The sequence below is a fragment of the Mus pahari genome, chromosome 3 (genome assembly GCF_900095145.1).
Source record: "Mus pahari chromosome 3, PAHARI_EIJ_v1.1, whole genome shotgun sequence".
NCBI lineage: Eukaryota > Metazoa > Chordata > Mammalia > Rodentia > Muridae > Mus > Mus pahari.
In genome coordinates this window covers 69,605,700-69,623,458 of record NC_034592.1, presented here as the reverse complement: position 1 = coordinate 69,623,458, position 17,759 = coordinate 69,605,700, and positions in this window count along the sequence as shown.

The window sequence follows — 17,759 nt, the reverse complement described above, 5'->3', positions numbered from 1 at the left end:
GAAACACTACTGTCCTGCTAAAGGAACATAACCAGAAGATGACTCCTAAGGACATTCTGCTATTACTCATAGGTGTGAACAAATGCAGAGACCCACTGCTGGAACCATATACACACACAGAGAGAGACTTTGAAACACTCCATCCATCAAATTCCTCTGCTCAGGGTACAAGGAACCATATGGGAGAGGAGCCTGCAGGATAGAGGGCAGTAAGGAAATGAGGATCCCCAAACATAGTAGAACCAATACACATTTGAACTCCCAGAGACTGTGGCAACACGAACATGACTTAGACAGGGACCCAGTGCTGAGAAAAGAGGACACAAATCCCATCTTCAGCTCAGAAGCCATGCCCAATTGTTAACCACTTGCAAATGAACAATCTGTTCACTGGGGATGCGAACCACTCTTAAGGACTCTGGGGGTGCGAAGCATTCTTAAGGGCACGCCTACCAGTAGATGGCCAACACAAAATGAACTCAGTGGTATCCTTTGAGTTTTGTTTGTTTGTTTCAGAAGGTTTTGACAGGGTACTCCTCCCACCCCCCCGCTTTACCTTTGTGCATTTATTATGATTTCCAGGTTTGTGTTTTGGCGGGATTCCGGTGTATGTGTCCCTGCACCTGCATTTATGTCTCTGTGTCTACATTTGTATTGCATACTTTTTCTTTGGATTTTTTCTTCTGTCTGGTCTGTCCTATTCCAATTTTTTAGTTTTTGTTTTATCTCATTTTATTATTATTTTAGATGGCTGTTTGTTTTATAATAAGAAACAGAAAGGATGTGAATTCTTCTGAGAGGAAGTATGGAGAGTATCTTATATGTTGTGGGGGAGGGGAAGCTGTGACCAGAATATATTGTATGAAAAACATCTATTTTCAGTATGAAAAGAAAGCCGGGCAGTGGTGGCACACACCTTTATCCCAGCACTTGGGAGGCAGAGGGAGGCGGATTTCTGAGTTCGAGGCCAGCCTGGTCTACAGAGTGAGTTCCAGGACAGCCAGGGCTATAAAGAGAAACATGAGCCTGATATAGCTCTCTCCTGAGAGGCTCTGCCAGTTCCTGACAAAAACAGAAGTGGATGCTCACGGCCATCCACTGGACGGAGCACAGGGTCCCCAATGGAGGAGCTAGAGAAAGTACCCAAGGAGCTGAAGGGGTTTGCAGCCCTTAATGAATGAACAATATGAACTAACCAGTACCCCCAGAGCTCTCTGGGACTAAACCACCAACCAAAGAGTACACATGGTGGGACTCATGGCTCTAGGTGCATATGTAGCAGAGGATGGCTTAAATGGTCATCAATGGGAGGAGAGGTCCTTGGTTCTACGAAGGCTTTATGCCCCAGTATAGGGGAATGCCAGGGCCAGGAAGCAGGAGTGGGTAGGTTGGTTAACAGGAGGAGGGGAAAGGGGATAGGGGTTTTTTGGAGGGGAAACCAAGAAAGGGGATAATATTTGAAATGTAAATAAAGAAAATATAAAAAAGGAGGGGGAAACAAAAACAAAAACAAACCCCCAAACAAAAAAACAAACAACAAAAAAGCAATATGAAATGAAAACCCATACTTTTTCAAATTCATAAAAAGTCAAAAGGAAATTGAAATCTACATAATACGACAGGCAAGTGTCTCAGTTCAAAATCTCCACACTCTCCTTCACCTGCTGAGATTTAGGGTTAAGGAATCTGGGTTCGCTCTCCCATTGTTTCTGACATCATCTATAGCAGCCAAAGTGGTTTGTTTTCCCTTAAAATCAGTATATATTGCCAATTACCACCTTAATCTCCATTAATTGAATTTCGTAGTTATTTTAATTTTTTACTTTAATTCTTTCTTAAAAAGTTTTTTTTTTCTAGGTTTTTGTTGTTGCTGTTGTTGCTGTTGTTGTTGTTTTTAAGTCAGGGTATATAGTTTTCCTTGTGTAGCCCTGGCTGTCCTGGAACTAGCTCTGTAGACTAGGCTGGCCTGGAATTCACAGAGACCCACCTATCTGTGCCTCCTGAGTGCTGGGATTAAAGGCATGCATCACCACTGCCTGGATTTACTTTAATTATTCAGTTATGTCTGTATGTGCTCTGTTCCTTTCCATAAGCAGCGCATACAATAATTCATTTTCTTCTTTTCCCAACCCTCTGGTTTTAGACTAAATTATACCTAAAGACATGGCTCAAAGGATCTGCTTAGTTTGTTGTTGTTATTGTTTTGTTTTTGTCTTTGTACCTGTGAAAAAAAATAGTTTCAAGAACAACAGAAAAATGAGAAAGCTAAGAGAAAAAGTGGAAGGAGGCAAAGTTACTAAGTTACTTTGTAATTCTAAATAATTCTGCAAAATAACTTAACACAAAGGGTTTAATTAAGAAAGACAGGCTCTATGGGCAGCTTAGCAGGGAAGCATTGCTGTTAGATTCCTAAGACCTCATTAGCTAACCATTTCCCGGCTGGCATATATGATCCCATATTTCATGTGGCTGCCTGGGCAGAGTGAATGAAATTCAAATGAGTTACATAAGATCACTTTGGAAGCAGAAGCACTGAATCATGTGTGCCTTGTGAAAACAACTATTCATAACAGACTCAATGAGAGCTCAACTTGAAACGATGATTCTGCTCTGATGAAATGCCTTTGTGCCACCTTTGAGAAATGAACACAGAAGCACATTCTCACAAGAGAACAAGGAAGCCCTCGGGGTCCATCGGGTCCAACTGATGTGCCATCCAGGTGAGGTTCATTGGTGAGTGGAACACAACATTGGTTCCAAACTAATCACGCCGGGCCTGTGCCAGCAGCAGGGAAGCAGAAAACCCACCTGACCAGGGGCTGAAGTCCCTTCCAGTTGGCACCAGCTCCGGGTCACCTTGGGTGCGATCTCAGTGACAGGAGGAGCAAGGATACAGCTGGAGCCCTGCCTGACCAGCGGCTCGGGTTCCTTCTAATCAGTGCTGGTATACCTTGGTTTCCAACACACCAAACAGCCCAATGGTCCCCAGACCATCACTTCCAGGAGCTGTAACATGCCCAGGATCTTAGGATTCCAGGATCCCAGGATAACAGGAGCTTGGTCACACCTGGATCTCAGGGTCTCAGAGGAAGCTTGACTGCCAAGAACTCTGACACACCCAGAATCTCAGGTTCACAGGATCCCAGAATCATAGGATCACAGAGAAAGCTGGACTCGGAGGAGTCCTGAACCAACCAGGATTATAGGAAGGACAGGCTCCAATCAGATATATTGAGGGCAGCAAGCACTTGAGATAATCAGATGGCAGGAGGCAAGCATAAGAACAGAAGCAACAGAAACCAAGGTTACTTGGCATCATCAGAACCAAACTCTCCCACCATAGCAAGTCCTGGATACACCATCACTCCAGAAAAGCAAGATATGGATCTAAAGTCACTCCTCATGATGATGATGGAGGACTTTAAGAAGANAATAAATAAATCCCTTAAAGAAATACAGGAAAACACAGGTAAACAGCTAGAAGCCCTTAAAGAGGAAACACTAAAACCCCTTAAAGAGTTACAGGAAAATACTAACAAACAGGTGAAAGAATTGAACAAAACCATCCAGGATCTAAAAATGGAAGTAGAAACAATAAAGAAATCACAAGGGAGACAACTCTGGAGATAGAAATCCTAGGAAAGAAATCAGGAACCATAGATGCAAGCATCAGCAACAGAATACAAGAGATGGAAGAGAGACTCTCAGATGCAGAAGATTCCATAGAAATCATTGACATAACAATCAAAGAAAATGCAAAATGCAAAAAGATCCTAACTCAAAACATCCAGGAAATCCAGGACACAATGAGAAGACCAAACCTAAGAATAATAGGTATAGATGAGAATGAAGATTTTCAACTTAAAGATTTTCAGTAAATATCTTCAACAAAATCATAGAAGAAAACTTCTCTAACCTAAAGAAAGAGATGCCCATGAACATACAGGAAGCCTACAGAACTCCAAATAGACTGGACCAGAAAAGAAATTCCTCCCATCACATAATAATCAGAACAACAAATGCACTAAATAAGGACAGAATATTAAAAGTAGTAAGGAAAAAAGGTCAACTAGCATAAAGGCAGACCTATTAGAATTATTCCATTCTCCTCACCAGAGACTATGAAAGCCAGAAGATCCTGGACAGATGTTATGCAGACCCTAAGAGAACACAAATTCCAGCCCAGGCTACTATACCCAGCAAAACTCTCAATTACCTTAAATGGAGAAACCAAAGTATTCCATGATAAAACCAAATTCACACAATATCTTTCCATGAATCCAGCCCTTCAAAGGATAGTAAAGGGAAAACTCCAACACAAGGAGGGAAATGACACCCTAGAAAAAGCAAGAAAGTAATCCTTCAATCAACCTAAAAGAAGATAGCCTCAAGAACAGAATTCCAACTCCCCAAAATAATAGGAAGTAACAATTACTTTTCCTTAATATCTCTTAATATTAATGGACTCAATTCCCCGTTAAAAAGACATAGTCTAACAGACTGGCTACGTAAACAGGACCCAACATTTTGCTGCATACAGGAAACCCACCTTAGGGACAAAGACAGACACTACCTCAGAGTAAAAAGCTGGAAAACAATTTTCCAAGCAAACGGTCTGAAGAATTGAAGACAGCTGTGCCGGCACCATTTGTTGAAAACGCTGTCTTTTTTCCACTAGATGGGTTTAGGTCCTCTGTCAAAGATCAAGTGACCGTAGGTGTGTGGGTTCCTTTGTGGATCTTCAATTCTATTCCATTGATCTTCTTGCCTGTGTCTGTACCAATACCATACTTTATATATATATCACTATTGCTCTTTAGTACAGCTTGAGGTCAGGGATGGTGATTCCACCAGAGGTTCTTTTATTGTTGAGAATATTTTTTGATATCCTGGGTTTTTTGTTATTCCAAATGAATCCACAAATTGCTTTTCTAACTCTATGAAGAATTGAGTTGGAAATTTGATGGGGATTGCTTTGATTTTGTAGATTGCTTTCCACAAGGTGGCCGTTTTTACCATATTCATCCTAACCAATCCATAAGCATGGGAGATGTTTCAATCTTCTGAGATCTTCTTTGATGTCTTTCTTCAGACATGAAGTTCTTGTCATATAGATCTTTCACTTGCTCGGTTAGAGTCACACCAAGGTATTTGATATTATTTGTGACTATTGTGAAGGGTGTTGTTTCCCTAATTTCTTTCTCAGCCTGTTTATCCTTTGAGTAGAGGAAGGCTACTGATTTGTTTGAGTTTATTTTATATCCAGCCACTTTGCTGAACTTGTTTATCAAGTTTAGAAGTTCTCTCTTGGAATTTTTGGGCCTATTTAAGAATACTATCATATTATCTGCAAGTAGTCTTATTTTGACTTCTTCTCTGATTTCTATCCTTTGGACCTCCTTTTGTTGTCTAATTGCTCTGGTTAGGACTTCGAGTACTATATTGGATAGATAGGAAGAGAGTGGGCAGCCTTGTCTAGTCCCTGATTTTAGTGGGATTGCTTCAAGTTTCTCTCTGAACCAGAGGTAAGCTGGTTGTGAGCCTCCTGATGTAGGTGCTAGGACTGAACCAGGGTTCTATAGGGAAGAAGGAGTGACTCTTAACTACTGAACCATTTTCCAGGCCTTCTTTTGGAAATATCACGACAATGCCTTGATAGAAAACATTCTATGCATTTGGAAGTAGTGAAAGAAAGGACAGTATATTGACTTTTATTTTTAGACTCCTGCAGTTTTTTCCACAAAAATTTTCTTTCCTCTGTTATCCTACAAAGTGCAGGCACTTTAGTAACCATGATTTTCTAATATAGATCTCCTTACTCTGAAGGACAGCTACTGAAGTGGTTTGAATGAGAAAAGCCACACAGGCTCACATATTTGAATGCTTAGTTACCAGTTTGTGGAATCTGTGATGGATTAGGAGACTGGCTTTGTTGGAGAGGGGTGCATCACTGGGAGCAGGTTTTAGGGTTTCAAAAAGCCCATATCAGACCCAGAGTCTTTCTTTTGGCTTGCTGCCTGCAGATTAGAACATAAGGCTCTCAGCTACTGTTCTAGCACTTTGCCGGTCTACTTTCTGCCATGATGATCCTGGACCAACCCTCTGAAACAGTAAGCAAGCTTCCAATTAAATGCTTTCTTATAACTGTTGCCTTGGTCATATTGTATCATCATAGCAATTTAGCACTAAGACAGCCACAGTTGTATTGGGCTCCATCTTAAGGATTTTGTGTAGAAGGTACCACTAGTAGAAAACGCACGTTATTACTGTTTGCTTATTTTAGTTTTTCATTTAAAAAAAAATATCAAAACCTTTTTTTCTTGTACTTTTTCCAGATTTTTTGTTATGGATGGCAAGATGTCACTTCAGTGGTTCTGTTATATCTGGGAGAGGGAAGTTGACAAAGATTTGCAGTGATTAGAAAATACTTATCTATGGTATGGATCTAGTAGGCATGTATATGCAGTGTTTGTTATGCAGAAGTTTGTGGAGTAATCATTTGCCATGTAATATAACAGCCGTGCTCTATTCTTGGATATAATTTTTTCAAATGCTTTATTTTTATGTGTTTGTCTATTTAATTCTAAATATTCAAATTACTTGCTAATACCTCACAGACAGGATTATATAGGGAATAAACATTTAAGAGCTAATGATGCTATTCTCCCAAAAATATAATAAGGGATCCTAAGATGAAGGGACATAGGAGGTCCAGGGAGATAGGGAGCATCTTCCTGTTTGCTAACATCTTTGGCAAGTTCATCATTCAGTACACACACACACACACACACACACACACACACACACATACACACACACTTTCTAGCATTGGTGTTTAATGCTAACTAAACTATAGATGCCACCTGGAAAGAAGAAATTTCTCTACTCAGAGCCCCATGCTGACTTTAATAGGACCAGTGAATACTGCTAACAAACACCAACTACCTCAACTTTAGACATCACTGAAATTCTATGTTTTTGCCTTAAATTCTTACATTTGGTATTTAAAAGGGAAGGGATTGTCATCAACAACTGAATCCACCAAACTACAACAGTTACTTGGCTTTACTTTATTTTTGTGTTGCTCACATGCTTTTACTTTTACAAGTGGTTAAAGTGTTGCCCAATATAGTATAATAAGTAGACACAATGGTCGAAATCTCGGGAATAGCATGTCAGATGGTACATCATTTAAAAATACTAAACTTATATTAGGTGAGGTCATATACCAACCAAATCATAGGAAGTATTTTATTAGCTATATTAGATAAATATCATTTCCCTACACTGTAAACTTGTAATCGTTTTCAGGCTGTTCATAAGAGTCCCTTTGTCTATAAAAGGAGTGGGGTGAGTAATTGAGTCATCTGGTTCTTCATAGTTCATAATTCCTCAGAGAGATGAGTTCTGCTGAAAACAGTGTACGTGCATTAGCGCACTCCCATTTGCCCCCTGACGTCTCCTCAGCAAACACACACAGGCCTGGGATTCACTCAAGAAAATACTGCATAAAGTCTCTTTTTCTGCTAAATAAACTTTTATCTTTGGGAAAGTTGTTAAATGGGTAAACAACTAAGAGTTACATTTAGTCCACTGAGGATTATATGAGTGTAGTACAAAGTCCAAAAAGGAAATTATATATACATATTTATGTGTATGTGTGTATGTGAAACCTCAAAATAAATTTTAAAGACTAACAGTGTAAAAAAACACTTGGTAGTTATTAAAATACTCTTCTTCTCCATGTTCTGATCATCTGTGATTAGTTGCGATAGAGTCCTTCTCCCTGGCTTGTTCCATGAGGCATTTCATAGCAGGTAACCACGGAAAGTAACTTGAATAATGGCTTTTCCACTGCATAACTGTGATTATCAGTATGTAGCTTTCCACTAGCAAAGCCAATCATTACATCTCTATCTAACTAGGTTAAAGCACAAATCCGTCGGTCTATGTTAATGTTTCATGCTCTCCAGAAACCAAAATTTCACTCTGCCAATGCATCTAAGTGGCATCAGTTATGCCAGGAAAGCAAAAGGGGGAAAATAGCTTTCATCCAGGAATGAAGAAACCATTGTTAGCAAGTGAGAGCTGAGCTGCTGAGGAGCTGTGCTTCCCCCCTGCTTCTCTCAGAGGACTATTAGCACTCTCCATTTTATAAGCAAATTAGTGATTCTCAGCAAGACATCTGGCTTCCACTCCCATGATGCTCCGAAAGCTTCCCACATGTGGTAAAGCCTTACACTTAATTATCTGCTTATGCTTCAGACCCCATAGTGAAGGTTGAAGTGAAATACTTCTTGTTGCCTCCTTCCAATCTCTAACTAATAACCAATCATCAATCACATGCTTGCATGACATCTGAGTAAGTTATGGGTGTTATTTTGTCCCAGTGACTGTAAATGGACTAGGATATGCAAGAGAGACTTGAGACTGAGCTCACAAAGTAAGAATGATGCCATAGCATTGTTTCTAATATATATCAAAATGTTATCCATGAATTAGTAGAGTCTACGTTGGCTGTTCCAATATTGGTTTTCTTTACATGATCATGTATTTTCTTTTTGTCCTTAAATTTGACCAAAGAAATTGTATTTTTTTTCTATAAGGCAGTTAGGTACCTCTACCTGTAACTGGAGGGAGGAAGGACAACTGGTATGTATCCTTAAAGTCCAGGAAAACTTAGACAGAAAGTCTGTCATGGCAGTTCACATCTGTAACTGCAGAGCTGGGAGTGAGAGGTGGGGCTTACTGATCAACCAGCCTACCCAAAATGGCAACTTCTATGTTCAATGAGAGGGAAGACATGCATACAACCCCCCTACAATAACTGTCAGAAATATTTTTTTTAAAAGGATGCAATGTTTCCTTTCATTTCTCTTTGTCCCAAAGTTAGAGTTGTCTTGGGAAACTGGTGTGAAGTCATGAAAAAGATATCAAGTTTTTTTTTTTTTTTTTTTTTTTTTTTTTAAACTCTCTAAGTTTGTTTGAGAGCTATAAGTCGTGGCTTTTAGACAACATGTACTCACTACTATATCCAATAAGCAGAAAGCTTTTCTGATCTTTGTCCATATTAATTGTGTATCTTGTTCATCCCAAGTAATTCTAACCTGTAACTTCCTCTTAATCTGACAAAACAAGGAGATATCATATCATATATATTGGGATTTGGCTTTATCATTCTATGTTAAAACAACAGAAATGGAATTTAGATACTACATTTCTAATTACATTATGTCCATTCTTTTCTAAATTTATATGATACAGAAGTTTTGTCTGTGAACTCACTTAATCAATATTTTGGAAAAAGTGGGAGATATAAGGAAGAGAACTGGATGAGTCAAATTTGGATGTGTTTAAGTAGTCACACCCATTCCCATGATAGTAGGTCATTTTGAAACTATTGCAAAAAAATTGCAGACCACCCAGATATCTGGGTAACATTTTATTGAGTTGAACATAAGAAGACGGTAGGAAGAAGTGAGTATGGGACTTTAGTTACCATGGGATCTTATTTTATCCAGAGAAAAGAAACTTTATTTTGAAAAATAATAACCTGTGATTGCTATACCCACTCCAGTGAAGTCTGCTTGACAGGCCAAGAGGCCTGAAAACCCTCATGAGGCAAAGAGTTTCAAGGAAACTTAGCCTCCTGGAACCTTGGCATTCTCATAGCCCATATACTCAAACCCTATCCCCACATTAGTATGGTGTATGCTCTCTTTCAGTATTGTTTTATTATAAGTACTTTTAAAGATTGAATTTTAACATAAGTGAGCCTCCACCAGTGTTCCAATGTCCCAGAAAATCCTTGAAGCTGATGAGCTTGGAATTCAGTGAGAAGGTTACCTATTAAGTAACATTCAAATTTACTTCTAGCAGAAACTAATTAGACATTACCAAGATCAGAGCTAGAATAGCTCAGGGATAGTCTGCAGAATGATTTCTTAGGACAGTAGCCAAGTCTCACCCAAACAAGGGAATACACAATGGCCTAGTGAATAGGTGGGCTTAACAACAGACTAGCATTACACCTGGCTCCCTTCTTAGTGGTAAGCAGCAGCAGCCTGGTCCCGCCATCTTTTGATGTATACATTCCTTTTGTTTTGTGTCACTGTAACTCTTAGCTTTTCTTGTTTTTTCTTCTGTATAAAAAGTTTGATGCTGGATTTGAAAAATTACACTCAGATTCTACACACTCTCTCATGTCGAGTCTGTCTGTCGCTGCCGACTCCATGCTCATCTGTCCGAGACTCTGATTTGCACAGATTGAGGAGGGCCACTGAGCCTGGTCCATGGCATGTGATACTGTAGTTTTTTCACCTTTGCAATTTACTTTAGAATGGTAAAAGTTGGAAGGAAGGATAGAAAATGTTCTAGTCCCACCAGTGTTTGTATGCTTGGGTTATTGCTTTGGAATATATCATCTTGAATTCATTTTTATGTTCTTTCTTTCTTTCTTTCTTTCTTTCTTTCTTTCTTTCTTTCTTTCTTTCTTTCTTTCACATTTTCTGTTATTTACTTGAATCCCCTCATTCAGAAATGATCTACATAGATTATTATTTCAGGTTCACTATTGGTTTTTTCTCTCCCCTCATTTAGAAAGATGATGTTAAGAATGAATAGATTTTCAAAGGAGTCATGTGTATTAAGGACTTCTAAATACCTCATGTTGATATCCCAAAGCTAAGTATAATGTATCCTAAGAGCTCAAAGAGGGTAAAATGAAAAAAGGAAGGCACTTTAAACATTTGAAATTTGGTTTTTAATTTAAAAATGGCAAATAAAGCCAAATTCAAGTGGAATGTAAATTGTGAAAAGGTAGAGAACACAATCAATTGTGGAGTAGTAAGACATTTTACCAAGATGAGGTATTTACACAGAATAGTGCTTTAGAGCATGGGTAAAATACAGCACATGGCTTTTTGGAAGGATAAGAACTTCAAAGGCATTTTGATTCTTAGAAGAACACATGGGGAGAAAAGTGTTAGCGGAAGGTGGAGCAACTGAAATTGAAGAGGAGTAGGATATGCGTGTATGAAATTCCCAAACAATAAAAGTGATGGATGAATTCTACTCTAGTTTTAGCCCAGATCCAATTTCTATTGTAATAATAAAAAAACTGGATATAGGTACCTGTTCTTCCAATTGGCAACATTAAAATATATGTTCTCTGAGAGATCTAGAGGATGTGTATAAGGTACAACTCAAAACTACAAAACTAGTGTCCTATTTGACTAAAGTCTGATCTACTTTACATTATTTTGTGTTTTTCAAAATGAAGTATTTTCTATTTAATTAATATTATTTGATGACACATGCTAGTTATTATATTCATTTTGAAAGTACATCTTCTGCCATTCATACATATTCGTAGTGAGATAATTCCCTATTCTTTTTATGTTCTTTATTTTTTTGAGTATTTCATACATGAGTATTGTATTTACATTATTTCTTCTCTCTCCTCCTTCCAACTCTTCCTGTGTCTGTCTGCTGTCTTTCAAGTTCATGACCTTTCTATAGTTAGTATTGTTGTTTGTATGTGCTACCTACTATATTCAGTTGTTATTGCTCCTATGTGTATTTGTTTAGAGTTCACTGCTCTGTATAGAATCAGACTAGCAAGAATCTTGATCTTGGAGAAAAGTGATTCACTATTCTTCAATCACTGACTGCCTGTAGCTGTCATCTTGCCATGAGACCTTGTGGAATTCCCCTATTCATGTTGGCATATGAAATTTTGTAGTCATTATGAAGCCTTGTTCAGACAAATACATCGTTGAGACAATTTCACCATACCTATCATGTCTGGAAGACGTTTTGTCCCACCAAGAGTTCTAGAACTCTTGCTATTACAGTCTTTCTGCCTTGTTCCCTCAATGTTAGTAGTAGGGATTCTATTGTAGATGTACGAATTGGGTGTGGTCATCACTTATTATCTTCATTTTAACCATCTGGTTTTCTGGGATAGAAGTCAAGAGTCCATCATAACCTAGATTCTGCATGCTTCCATTGTAACAATGCTTCCAGAGTATTCAAATTCACAGAGCAAAAAAAAAAAATGGTGATCATTAGGAACTGAGGCAAAGACAGGAGCTGCTGTTTGGGGGAGTTTAGACTCCTAAGCATGCAATGTGAACAACTTCTGGAGAACTGCTTTGTAGGAAGTGTGATTTTTAAATACTGTAAATGTTTAGTTGAACGTGTTTTTTGTTAAGGGTTGTTTTGGTTAAGGTTTCATGTTGTTTTTCCTCAATGAAAGGTCATATTTACTTTTTGGTCTCTTACATAATTTTGCTTGAAGTATTCTTTATGCTTTAAAAGAACAAAAATATTTTTCATGTCTTGTGTGTTACTGATAATTTCTAAATTTCCAAACAGACTAAATAACATTTTAAATTTTCTTTTAGATTTAACGCTATCTACATTTCCTCTAACACATGTATGAGTCTATTTCTTTCTTGGTTAATAAAAGTGATTACAAAAAACCTTTTTACTCTCTCTCTCTCTCTCTCTTACATTACCTACACTTTCTCTAACACATATATGAGTCTATTTCTTTCTTGGTTAATAAAAGCATTTACAAAAACCAAAACCCTTTTTTACTCTTTTTTTAACTCTTCTTTTTCTTATTAAGTTTATTTATGATCTATATCTATATCTATTTTTTTTCTGGAGCAGATCTCATTAACAGAAGATTTTGTACCATTTTTGTTTAAGATAATATTTTTATTGATTATTTGGGGATTTCACATAATACACTCCAGCCATCTTTACTTGCCAGCTAGTGGCAGAATCCTGAGGAATCACCCTTGCCTTATCACAAGGAAACAAATGTGGCAAAAGATAAGAAAATTCAATGAGAAGAAGTAGAAAGGAACAAACAAAATAGTCTAAGCTACAGGCTAGAACTAAAGTACACAAACTTAATAGGAGGAAGCAGGCACCAGTTCTTAAGAGATGATTAATCAGATTAGAGGCCATCTAGATGTCCAAAATTGGAAAGGATCATTTGTAGAGTAAATACAGAAGCAATATCACGGATAAGTTCCTTAGCTCTCTTAACATCACTGTGCCCTCTTTGGTGTTAGCTGACATAATTATAAATATTGTCTTTCAAGAGTGCACCTTGCACAAAAGTGTTCAAATATTTGCTTAGAGTAAATCTCAGAAACAGTTTCCCTGGAAGCACTCCCCTCTGCTCACTACTGATGAGGAACATTCACACTATCACACACCATGCATAAAAACTGGAGAACTTTCCTCAGTTAACCATGTTTGCTCTCTAACCCCAATTCAGGCAAGTGCACACAAAGTCTCCACTTCCCTCCTTTCTGTCTGTGCTCAAATATCCCCTCTCACGTGGTCTGAGACCATGTTCCAGAAATCACTGTCTTAAGAATTTCATCCTTCTCTTTGAGTTACTGTCTTTATCACTTTGCAGGAGCTGCATCAAGGTGAATGAAATCATAGTCTAGTCTTCTTGCACTTGTTTCTTTATGTTTTATCTTTATATATGAGACAATCACTGTTATCCAAATCACCAGTGACTGCCTTGCTTCAAAGGACTTTGTTCACATTTTTATTTTCATTTGATCCATTCTGTCTGTTCAGTTCTCTATGCTTCCATCATGGTTCATGTTGCTACGGAGCATGAAGTTTTGATTTCCAAGGTAATATTTTCTTCTAACTTGTGGTGGGGACTGTTGTTGTTTTGTTTTGCCCCATGATACATCTCTCGATTTATTTTCCCATGCCCCAGAAATCCTTGAAGACTCATAATTGTCTCCTCTATCTTTTACCCCTTCTGGTTACTCTTATTCTAACTTTAACTAAAGCTTGTATTAGTGACTCTCCAAGTATACTGTGAGAAACCATTGTATATCCCTGATATATATTGCAATATACTTTAAACAGCACTGCCACTTCTGGATGTGCCATGCTTAACCAGAAGGAAGTACAAATTCCACAGAACAAAAGGTATATGGGTCATCACTGCTATACTGCAGATGCTATATACCAAAGCGTGTGGTCCTGTAGACATGGAAGTGTGCAGAAGCAATGAAATCAATGTACACTATGCAAGATCTGAGGAAAATGGTTTAGCTCTGAGCAGGCATTTCAGTTATCTGTGTGGTTAATAATTTAATTTGACAAACATATTACATCAAATTTCCCCAGTTCTTGCACTAGGAAGATATAAAAATTCAATGATTTTTTCTTTTAGTTAATAGTGTACGTTACATATGATCATTATGAATTGAATGCCTACGTAGGAAATTTTATGTTAATAAAATGATGCATAATATTGCAGCATAGCGCTTCCAAGGTATTTAAGGCAAAAAACATTGGGGATTGTTTGTTTATTTGCCAGTGCTAGGAATCAGATCTGGAGTGTCTTGAGTATGTAGAGGAGTGGCTACCACTGAGCTAAACTCCTAGCCTCAAAGTAGAAGTTGTTATCTCAGTTGTTGCCATTATTACTCTTTCTAAACTTGTTTTTCCTAAAGAAAAAAAATCTATTTTTGTTCACTGCTATACATTTTTAAAAGACTTAATTTATTTGTAATATATCTGAATTAATGTTTTGCCTGCAAGTATGCCCCCATACCATGTATGTGTAGTGTCCTCAGAGGCCAGAATAAGGAATCAGACTCCCCTGATATTGAAGTTACAGATGGTTGTGAGCTACCATCTGCATCTAGAATCTAACCCAGCTCCTCTAGGTGTGAATGATCTTAAGCACTGAGCCATTTCCAGCCCCCATTGATGTAATTTTAACCCGTATATCTTTAGCTATGATCCAGTCTCTACCACAGAGATGGCTATTGGATTCAAGAGCAACTAACTTAAGAGTGAACCAACATTTATTCTGTGCATCTTGGCAGGTGCATCTGAACAAACTCCAAGGAAGAAAATACATATTTGGTGTGGTTTTTGTATTGCCCAGTTATATGTATATTTTCTATAAGACTATAATTTCCTAAACTACTAGAAACTGAACTTCTAATGTGTCCACCACCAGCACCAAATGGAAAAATAAAACACTTCTCTGTCACTGCAAATTCATTCATGGAAACATGGCAGAGTTGTAAACTAGTGCTTTATTTGTATAAATTTAGGTGAAAACCCTCAATTTTCTAAGAAACAATAATACGGATTTCCATATATTGTGTTATTCATTATGATGAAATATTGTTCTTCTCACATGTTTCTTTAACTCAAAGAAGAAAAATAATTAAAACAAACTAGCTCCCATAGTTTCTTTCAAAGCTACATGAAAGCCTGTATCCTCACCTTGATTTAATGAAGCAGAGAAAGATATAGTCTACTTTCTCTTTGCACTTTAAAGAATTGAAGTTCTCCATGAATTCAGGAAAAGCAATACTTGGAAGACAATTGTTCAGCAAGAAAACATGGTTTTATGGCACCAGGAAAGCAGAGCATGGCATGTGCAACCAATGATCCTTTCTAAGCTTTGCAGTCAGTATACTGGAATGAACAAAATTTCTAATTACAGTCTTGTCTGATATATCTTAACACCAGATTGAATCTTTCCTCTAATGATCTCTTTATACAGAGTCAGATACAGATAATAAAACAATCACAGGCAAACATCTACTGTTTATATATTTGATAATCAAGGAACACATGGTTCTTTTATTGAATACTAATTCCGTTGTATACATTTGTGATAGCCTATTCCATAATACAACTGGGTGGGCCCAGACAATGATACACTAGGCTATAATCATGTTATCTGGATGCCTGTATTCACTGGGCCAGTGTTTTTCTTTTCCCATGAGAACCTTCTGTTCTCATAAAGTATCAAATAACTCATCTCTCCTGACTGAAAAGCAAGTCATCCACAATGCAGGTTTCAAGAAAGTGAGGACACAAAGCTTGTGTCTCCTAGAAAGAAACTCCTTCATGCTTTGTGCTTGCTCTGTGGCTGTCCTGTCCTCCATGAATTACTAATGTCTTTATAAATCTTTCTAAAGCACTACGCCTGAACACCCTGAGTCAGATAGTGCAATCTCAGTGTCTAAAAGGGACATCTCCCCAGCATGATGTGTGCAGTATATGCCCCACTACAGTTATCTTCTCTTCCAGTCTCCACATGTCAGGCAAGCATGCTTCCAAGCTCTCCTCTACCTCAGGGGAAGTTTGCTCAAAGCCTTTCTATGTTTTTTAAATGTCACCTCGGCTTCCAGAATCCTCCCTTTAAAAATCCGTTCCTCCAACATATTCTTCCTTACTCTTACATTTCATTATCCACTTATCCTACAGATAAATCTATAAGGCATGTGGTTTGGAGTAGTGCTCTGTATATGTTTAAAAGAAACCTTTTTAAAAATTCATTCGTAGTAAGATTCGAATCCCTCAAATCATGGTGCAAGCAGGAGCTCCCAACGAGTTTCAGTATTCGTGCTTGAAAAGAAATAGGATTAAGGGAGAAGTTTTGTTCTCATTCTATGGAAGGAAATATTTTGTCTCACATAAGGAAACTCTCAGCGGTACAAGTTAGGAATAATTCTGCATGTGGTTTAACTTCTGAAGCAAAATGTTTTGATAGTGGTAGAAATCTCATTGGAAAGAAATTTTAAATAAATAAGTAAATAAATAAATAATGTTGAACCTGTAACTATCAGAAAATTAAAATTGCCAAACCTTCATAGCTGTTTAAACATAGATGAGAGTAAAATAATTAGAGGTTCAAAAGAAAAAAATGATACTATGCTGATTTTACCATAAATTCAAAACTATTTCACAGATGTAATTTGTTTGTAATGATTTCTTACCAGCCATGTATTTTTACAGTTGACATTAGCTATAGGTAAAACTTCTGATAGAACCATGTGGCTTTTCTGGTTTTGTTTTTTGAGACAATGTTTTTCTGTGTAGCCTTGGCTGTCCTTAGAGATCCACCTGCCTCTGCCTCCTGCGTGCTGGAATGAAAGGCATGCGCCACCATTGCCTGGTCAGCCACGCGGCTTTTAAGTTTGTAAAAAGTAAATTTACTCCGGCACTGATGGCCAGTATGGTAGTTAATTAAAAGGGTTTGGAATTTGGTCTGGAAGAGACAAATTTCTAACCAAGGAGTAGACAAAAGACCTCAAAATGTTTTCCCGGAATGTCTTAGTGACTTCAAATTTCAACCTAGAAGGACATACCCAAAGGACATTGGGATAGAATAAATTTTGTACAAAATGTAAGATGGAACATCAAATACTATACTATGCTTAGTTACGTAGTGAGAGCTGTAGGCAGGGAAATGCTGTCACTAGATAGGTGTTTGATGAAGTATGCCTTGATTTAATATAAACGGAATCTTAAGTATTAAATGGAAAGATCATAAGTAAGCAAACATCAAACAGGGGCTGCTGAGGTGACATTTCCTTCTTTGAAAACTATGTCAGTCAGCGGGATAACAACTTTTATTATTTAAAAATATTACTTTCAGTCAGCATACTTTGATTGTATTCTTTTCACTTTTCCAACTCCTCAGAGGTCCTACCCGCCTCCCCACCCACCAAATATCATGTTCTATCTCTATCTCTTAAAAAAAAAAAAACAAGGAAAACTCCAAAACAAAAACAAAAAACAAATAATAAAATGGAAATGAATGAGTAAAAGCCAGTAATACAAACAACAACAACAACAAAAAATCCAAAACAAATCAAAACAAACAAAACGTACATACAGTAAACACATGAAATCTCTTTTTGTTGGTCTGCCATTCCTAGTCATGGTGTCTGCCC